Genomic DNA, 8,938 nt, shown 5'->3' on the forward strand with positions numbered 1-8,938 from the left:
CAATTATTCCTAGGTATGCGGTTCTGTTCTTCTCCCTTGTCAACAACTGCCATCACCAAACTGTCCCTAGCAACATTGTTCGCCATAGTCTTTTGAGTCATGGAATGCCCTCTAAGTGACCATAGCCTTTTGGCTAACTGCGGTACAATTTCCGAATCTAAGCGTGTAGCCTTTGGGGTAGCCTGTGTAGCAAATTCCCGAGCCCAATTTGGGGATTCTTTCTCCCTATTAGTGAGAGGCGTAGGATCATTCGAACCAATCCTCTCAACAAACCTGTTGGTTTGCCGGTAAAGGCCGATGGTCTAGGCAAATCATATGCATGCGAAGAAAGAATAGGTTCGGCCTTGTCCTTAAGACTCGAACCAGGTGTCTTCGTCAAAAGCCCCTGCTGACCAGTCGTCTGTCGGCTAGTGGTGCTTGGAGCTGCCGCTCCAGCTGTTGAGGTTTCAGTAGCAGACAACATGCTACGGCCTGATACCACCACCGTAACTGTTGGGTCTTTGGAGTCTATTCTAAGCCTACTCCTGGGCTTTAGATCTGCCGCTCCACTAGAATAAGATGCAGATCTTCAACCGCCTAATGGATACCTCAATCGCAGCTATCCTTGATTGGCTTAAATTTTGCTTCAAAAAATAATGACCTATTACGAGTTCCAGGAAAATTCTTGCGGAGTGAAATAACAAAACGTCCGCTCCACTCAACGTATCAAACAACACAATCAAGGATTGATATTGATATATTTTTCATGTTGTGGTTTACCTGGTTTAGGAATTGTTATTATTTCAACGACTTTCTATTCTAGATGAAGGTGTCGTAATCGAAAATTAGCAATTTCCTTAAGGCTTTCGCAGTTAGCTTTTTTAAAAAAATATTTGCGGTTATTAGATCATATCCTTGTGATTTCTTAGCGCTCAAGTCCTTGTTAATAATATATGTTATTTTTTCATATGACGCCGGTTTACTATTTTCACTATAATTTTTTTCAATTCTGTCAAGTTGTTCGTTCCCATTATTTTCAAGTGGACGGAAGTATCACTTCGAGCCCAGGAACTATCGATCTTCTTGATGGGAAGTATTTGAGGATTCGATTGATTAAAATTTTTCGCAGCTTTCCACAAGTTATAATTTGTGTCTCTACGTGTTGTCAAATTTCCTAGGTATGAGGTATGTTTAAGGTGCACTTTCAAAATCTATTTTTTCATCGATGAGTTATTGGAACAAATGCCAGTTTGTGTACTTGTTATGTAAGTGCGTTGAGGCTGGTTTCTGTCAGCCTACTGCAGAGTGATCGGACGAAGACAGTGCTGTAGTGTTTTCAAGAAATATATAAAAACTTAATACATTTTTACCAAGAAAAAATCAATAAGGTCAGGTATTCTTTCAGAGATTGATGGCCAATATGTGGGTTGATTTTCCGAATAAATTTCGAGCTCATACATGCCTTATATAGTTCAGTGCCTTTTGGTGTTGTTAGTCCTGATCCCCAAACTTAGTTTTTAGCGTTGAAGTCTCCACCTATCATGAAGTGATCTCCAAGAGATTTCAAAAACGTTATATAAAGTTCTGATTTAATGTTGTGTTTTGGTGGAGCATAAATCGAGCTTATTTCGAATGCCTTTTGTGCTTAAGATAAACTCTTACGCAGGCTAATTGAAATATTTCACTTTCAATACTTTGCTCTTCATTGTGTTTTAAATTAGATTTAATTATAACAGAGGCTCCTCCTCGCGGTTTGTTAGAGGGGTATATGACATTATACATCTTTAAACCTTCTATATTGGTATATGATTGCTTAGTAAGATGACTTTTAGATATCAGCAAAATATCAATCTATTGTTCTTTTAGAAAATATTCTATTTCACTTATACGCTTTAGTACACATTACAGTTCCAGATAGCTACACGTAAGACGGACATTGTTAGATATATTTGTGTTTATAGCAATTGAATTGAGTTTTTTGTTTAACTTTTCATTTAGTTCGGTTTGGGAATCTAGCCGACGATTAATTTTTTCAATGTTTTTATAATTTCGTACAATACGGTGTTTTCAACAAAGGCCTGTTAAGTAGTTAATTTGACTGTAACACATTGGAAAATGTTTGTGAATTATTACGTATGTGTGTGTTTGATTCCATTGGTTCTTATGGCATTAAGTTTGGATCTTGTCGTACAACTTTATTTACTTCTGCTTGTTTAGTAGATCGAGCGCGATCTCTAAGTTTTGTCAGCTCTTTGGCTACCTCACAACCCCCATAACTAGCCGGATGTTTTCCTTAGCAGTTAATGCATGTAGGGGCAATGGTTTTTGGCATCTGACATTGTTCTTTGCCAGATTTACCAGCGCATTTTACGCACTTTGGTTCCCGCAGACAGTAAGTTTTCGTATGGTTGTATCCTTGGCAGTGTCCAAAAATCTCCAATTGAATGAAGGCTAGATATTCCCACAATATTAATAGGTGGAGGTTTTTCAATTCGTTCACTTTGCAGTTTATTTCATTGTTATTTATTTTACTCACGGTTGGCTGTTCATCCCGGTTAACTATATGCGCTTTAAACCGAGTATTCTGTTCAATTTTTCGTCAAACACCATATAAAAAATTTCGGCGAAACGTTGGCTGAAAATTGGTATTGCTGACCATTTTCGTTTATAGTTCCAAGTTCATTCTTGTTTTCGTTATAATGTTTCATGCGTATTCGTCGCATACTGCCTTAACTCGGACTGCGTCGACCCGAATGGCTTCGGGTTAAACAAGTTTATTGACGGCGCAGTCCTCTGGCCTTCAAAGCCAAATTGTCTGCCCTTTCATTCCCTTTACTCCGTTATGGCCCGGCACAAAAACGATGCGGATTTTCCCATCCTCAGAGAAGGCGTTAATGTCCTTCTTACACTGCAAGACTGTTTTTGAACTTACCATCCTGGTTGTTATTGCCCTTATGGCAGGCCCAGGCCCACTCTGTCCTCTAGCTTTGATCCATCTGTGTAACATGATATTCCAGATGGCTAGGATTCCGTCAATCCAAGACTGTGCCGATGGCAGCAGTGCCTCGCAATCTACTTCAAGGTTCATCTCAGGTATCCAATCGGAAATCTCTTCCCTTCCTTCCAGGTTTCGCAGTCCACCAAACTACTGAGACGGAAGTAAGTATTGGTCTAATCACGCCTGTAGAGCCAGTGGACTACCCTCGGATTCAGGCCCCATTTCGAGCTTACGGCCCGTCTACATAGTGCCCAACATCTGTGAGCCATCTCAGTACGCTCCTGAATGTGATACTTCCAATTCAGTTTCCTGTCCAAGATCACACTTAAGTATTTGAACTTGTCAGATATCGAAATCGTCTTATTGAGGAAACGTGGTACGTTAAAATGGTTTCAGTCTTCTCTGGGTTAACATTGAGACCTCTGGGTCTAGCCCAGTCATATGCCATATGCAAGACCCTTTCGGCCCTTCTGCATAGCATCATCTGCGTATCAGACGGGTTATATTTGTTTGCCATTAGACACACAATTTATCCACCTGTTTATTAGCATATGGTTTATCCAGTCTCTAAGGACCGGTTCTACCCGGTACTGGTCTAAGGATTAGATCAGTGTGTCGGTCCGCACATCGTTAAAAGCACCTTGATGTCAATGCATACCGCCAGTGTGTACGTTTTGGCATCGAAGGATTCTTCTATTTTATGCCCAACCTCGTGCAGGGCACCGACCTTCCTTTGACTTAGGCATGCTGTTTATATTTGAACAGTTCACTGGATATCATACTCTTTATCATGGTGTTCACAATACGTTCCGTGGTTTTGAGTAGAAAGGACGTAAGGCTTATGGGTCTGTAGGCTTTTGGTGTCGCATAACTTGCCTAGCTGGACTTGGGTATAAAACCCACCCTTGCCTACTGCCAGGCTTTCAAGGTATATGAAAGTCCTAGGCACACTGTGAAAATTTTGGCCAGACGAGGCGCCAGATAGTCTGCCTCTTCCTGCAGTAACGCCGGAAATATTCCATCAGGTCCAGGTGACTTAAATGGTTTGAAGCTCCTCAAGGATTCCTTCACCATAAATTCCGTTATTATAGACCTTCGATCAACGTCATTATTCCAAGATTCCGGTGTCTCCGTGAGTCCCGTCGTATCCTGTGGAAATGGGTTTTTATCAAAAGCCTCAACATGTCCTCCGTTGTGTCTGCTCTCACTCCCATGTCGTCTACTAAAGTTTCAGTTTGGACATGGATTTTTGAGAGAAACTTTTTTGTCTTAGCGGCGTCATTAACGCTATCCACCTGTTCGCAGAAAAGCTTCCAGGAGGTACGTTTTGCCGCTCTGGTAATCTTATTGTATTCCTTGAGCCGTGTGTAATACACATCCCAATAAACTTCCGCTTTTTTACGACGTGCTCTGTTAAAAATCTGCGAATCTCCCCGGTCATCCATGGTTTTTCTTGGGCTGATTTCCTTTCCCGAAGCTGACAGTCGGCGGTGTCGGAGAGTCGAAAGGCAGATAAAGTGATGCCAGGTATGCCCCGCCGTCTTCGTGTCACACCACTGTTGCATCCGACGTTGGAAATTCTGGGAAAATATATATATTTAAAATTTTTATGACAAATAACGCAGGTCCTCTTCTGAGTACCAGTGTTAGCATAGAATAATTGGTAGTTGATATGGTTCAGGCCAGAAACTTTGTTCCGGGTCGTCCATGGCTCCTGAATTAAGGCAATATGAATCTTGCCCTTTCTGATTTTCTCCATCAGAGCGTGTGTTGTAGTCTCGCTCCGGTGGAATTTTATTTGGATTACCTCAATCATTGGTCCTCCAGTAAATGGGCATCTTGGAAGTAGGTGATGATCTCATCGTCTGCTCCCTGTACATTAGACTGCATTGACTCTCCTGTCACTGCACTGCCTGACGTCATCGTTTTACGTTCTTTGCCTAGTCTTGTCTTCCGACTTTTTAGCCGGTAATGGTTCCATCTTCGGGTCTCTGTTCGTTAAGCTGCATTGGGTTTCCATTCCCTGTACTGCCTGATGTCTCAATACTAGGATCATTGCCTATCTTAGCCTTCCAAATCTGAAGTAAATGGGCTTCTTGGGAGTAGGTGATGGTAGCATCATCGGCCCCTGTTCGTTGGGTTGCATTGAGACTCCTCTCGCTGCGCTGCCTAATGTTCCAATATTAGGCTCTTTACCAATCCCAGTTTTCCGAATCATTTAGTCGGTGATGGGTCCGTCGTCGGGTTCCTGTTTGTTAGGCTGTGTTGGGTCTCTCGCCACTGCACTGCCTGATATTTTAGTTTTAGGATCATTGCTTCTCATAGTCTTTCCAATATTGAGAGATGACGTGATTGTCTCGTTATCGGCCCCCTGTTTGTTGGGCGGTGTTGAGTCACCTGCTACTGCACGGCCTGAAGTTCCAGAATGAAAATTTCTGCCTATCCTAGTCTTACCAATATTAAAAAAGACAGCTTTGCTCCCTTAGTGCGCCATGCCTTTAGTCTTAGCCAAACTTGTCACGGAGACTTGATCAATGCCAACAACAGAGAGAGTTCCTTCCTTCTTCTGCTCCCTGTGGAAGACCTCCCTCTTCTCTGCGACCAAGCCTTCGTTTTGCTTGCCCAACAATCCCAACGGGCGTTCCCTCGCAAATTTAATGCCCCATCCCTTGATGAAGACCGCAGCCTTTGTGAGCTGGGGGAGCGTGAATACCTCTGACGAGCTGTTTGACGGTATCAATACATTCTGCCAACGCAAAACGCAGCGTAAAGATGTCCCCTCTAAACCCGCAGCTCATCATTTGTATGGGTGGAGCCTCTACAGAGTTCCACGCATGTTAAAAAATCCGATCGTTAACTAGATCCTCCACTTGGGACCGATAATCTGGTGGAATCGTACCGGATGCACAGCGGATATTGATGACTGCATCAGTCAGCTCATTTCTGTTGTGCTTCCCTGCCACTCTGGCGTAAGAGGGCGGCTCCTTACCATTCTCAGCGACCATCTTCCCCTTCCGGGATGGCTGTGGCCTCCATTTGGATGTCACAGTCCTGCATGAAGACTCATGAGCTGTGCGCGCTTCCTTCGTTCTTGTTCCAACATTGTCTACCACCACAGGACACTGTCTGGAGTCTCCATTGCGGTATGGCTGGCATGGTTTTCCCAGAGTACTCGAAGGCGGGGAGCTCTTTTTCTTCTTCAGCATTCTAGCAGTGTTATGCTCTTCGGGAGATCTGATTCTTTTTCCAGCTTCCGTAGAAGTGCTTGGAATGTCAGTTCTATCCCTTCCAGCATCCTGCACTTTCGCCCGATTACCCTGCCGGTACACACTCCTCTGTCTCCTTTGTCGTGCACCGGATTGCTTTGTCGGTCTTGTCGGTCGAACCCGAGTCAGTAGCATCACCTTAACTTAAAGGCTGGGGACGAACTGTGCATCCCTCTGGTTTATCCGTCTCTTTCTCATTATTTAGTCTGGCATCTAGTTGTGCGCTTGAAGCATTACTCTCGACTACAGGTGCCAAGGCATCCACACCTCTAGAAGGGGAGGACAACATGCTGCAGTCTGACGCCACCACCGCAGATGTTGAGTCTTTGGAGTCCATTTCTAGTCTACTCCAAAAGGCTTTCGAATTCTTTTTTCGTAATAGATAGTACCTATACGAATATATATTTTTTTTTCTTTGAAGAGCGAAATAAAAACACGTTCGCTTCACTCAACGGCTACTCATAAAAGCGTGCTAAGTTCGGTTTGAAAGGTCTCAAGAAGGGAAGATCGGTTTATATGGGGCTATATCAGGTTATAAACCGATTTAGACCGCACTTCGCACAGTTGTTAAAACTTATAACAGAACACTATCTGCAAAATGTCAGCCAAATTAGACAAAAATTGCGGCTTCCAGGGGCTCAAGAAGTGAAATCCGGAGATCGATTTTTAAGTGACAGTCTACCTTTAGGCTCCCTTAGACGATTTCGTCCATTGTGATACCACAGGAACAGAAAGTTAGGTTTAAGAAGCAGTCTGCCATCAGACTCACTTAGACATTTTCGTCCATTGTGATACCACAGGAACAGAAGAAGGAAGATGCCTTCTAGTTCCTACTATTGAACCATCCATAACACTTTAAAAAGCCCTACAACTTGCCAATGTTAACATCCGCTAAATTAAAGTGGAACTTCTTTTTCCAGCTAGTGCGGGATACACACACAGAGGGTCTTCTGTAGTCTCTTTTTCTTCAATGTCCTCACAGCTTCTGCAAAAGTCGTTGTTGGCAACTTTCAATCTGTCAGCATGTTTTCCGATTATACAGTGACCTATCATGACGGGCACAATGACTGAGACGTCTGTTCTACCCAGTGACAGCAAAGCGGTAGAACTCTTCAAGTCTAGATTAGGCCACATAGTTTTGGAATGCCCACAGCCCCCTCTTTGTAACTATCTATCATTCGTTGTCTTTCGAGCCTGGTCCTGAAAACTTAGCTTGCATGCCACTAGAGGCGTACCCACATATTCCTGGAATGTGTAGGATACAGAGACAGAGCTCAATGACGCGTTTCGTCTTTGATTAGAAGACTTTTCAAAAATGTGGGGTTCAGAAATAAGTTCTCCAGGGATTTAATGGCTGTCTGTATTTAATGGCTGGCTGTATTTATGTCAATTGTAGTTGACATTAAATCTTAGCCATTCCACCACTTCCTTAATTGCAAGGACCTCCGCTTGATACACACTGCAGTGGTCGGGTAACCTTTTTTTTGAATAGTTATAGATCTTTAGAGTACACCCTAAAAAAGCCCACCTGGTCGTCTAATTTGGAATCATACGTATAGAAGTCTATGTAACCTCTGTTACCATTGATATCGTATTTCCAATCGGTTCATAAGAAATAGTGGTACAGTAATTTTTATCAAAAAGCGGCTCAGGTAGGGTGTAATCCACACTGCTGGAACATCGGATATTGTATCAAGGATAACACATTGTCCGTAGCCGCCACATGACCAAAGAGAAAGATCCCTCAACCAACACCCAACCCAACCCCAACTGTTGCTAACGGCCCTTTCTTGCCCTTTTCAAAATGTTGGATTTGAAGTTCAATTTCCTGTCCAGCAAACCACACAGGTACAGGTTCCACCGTAGGTAACTTGTATCACATTGATGTACCCGTTACCGACCTTGTCTGACCCACTGTCAGTTCAGTCAAATGTTTAATCGTGGCGGGTGGATGCTCCATCGTCTTCTTCATGCACCTCATCTCAGTCTGGACAATTTGGACATTGCCTTCCAAATACGGTATTGCCTTATTATGTCGCTACCCGTTGGTATTGAACCTGAAGTCCCATCCGTTTCTTTATTTGTTCGAGAATTCCCCGAAGAGGATGTCCCTGCAGCGCTGCTACCTGTCGTAATGGTCCAGTCGGTCAGTAATCTGCCTCGTACCGTTGGTATCCTCATAGTTCATATTGGAAAGTTTCTTTTTCTTCTTCTCGCCCCCGTGTCTGAATACTCATATCTTATCGACAACACGGCTATTAATATCTGTGCCTTATAACGCGTACTGTAAAACAATCTATTTCAAAAAACTTGAGATTCTTAATTCAATATAAATTCAAGAGGTTTCCGTGAGAGTTATGGTGTGGCGGTTGTATTATTCTGGCTCTATGAAGTACTTTTGAAATCTGTGTTAGACAAAATATATCCATAAAACTATGAGAAGGTGCTATGGTAACTTCTCCCTAATGGAGCTACTAACCTCAAGACTTAAAGGTAATACTGCTGACCCCTAAACAATGTCCAAGGCGGTTACTTGTCTAATAATTAGCCTGAACACCTAATACTTATATTACCATACCTAACAAAGCACAATACAACGTGCAAATTATCTAACCTGTGTTATATATGACACTACTAATTCCTGTATAGAAATGGTCACATTTTTTTGAATATCAAATTTTCCAGCCTAAGATTT

Source organism: Stomoxys calcitrans, chromosome 4 (assembly GCF_963082655.1).
Source record: "Stomoxys calcitrans chromosome 4, idStoCalc2.1, whole genome shotgun sequence".
Taxonomy (NCBI): Eukaryota; Metazoa; Arthropoda; class Insecta; order Diptera; family Muscidae; genus Stomoxys; species Stomoxys calcitrans.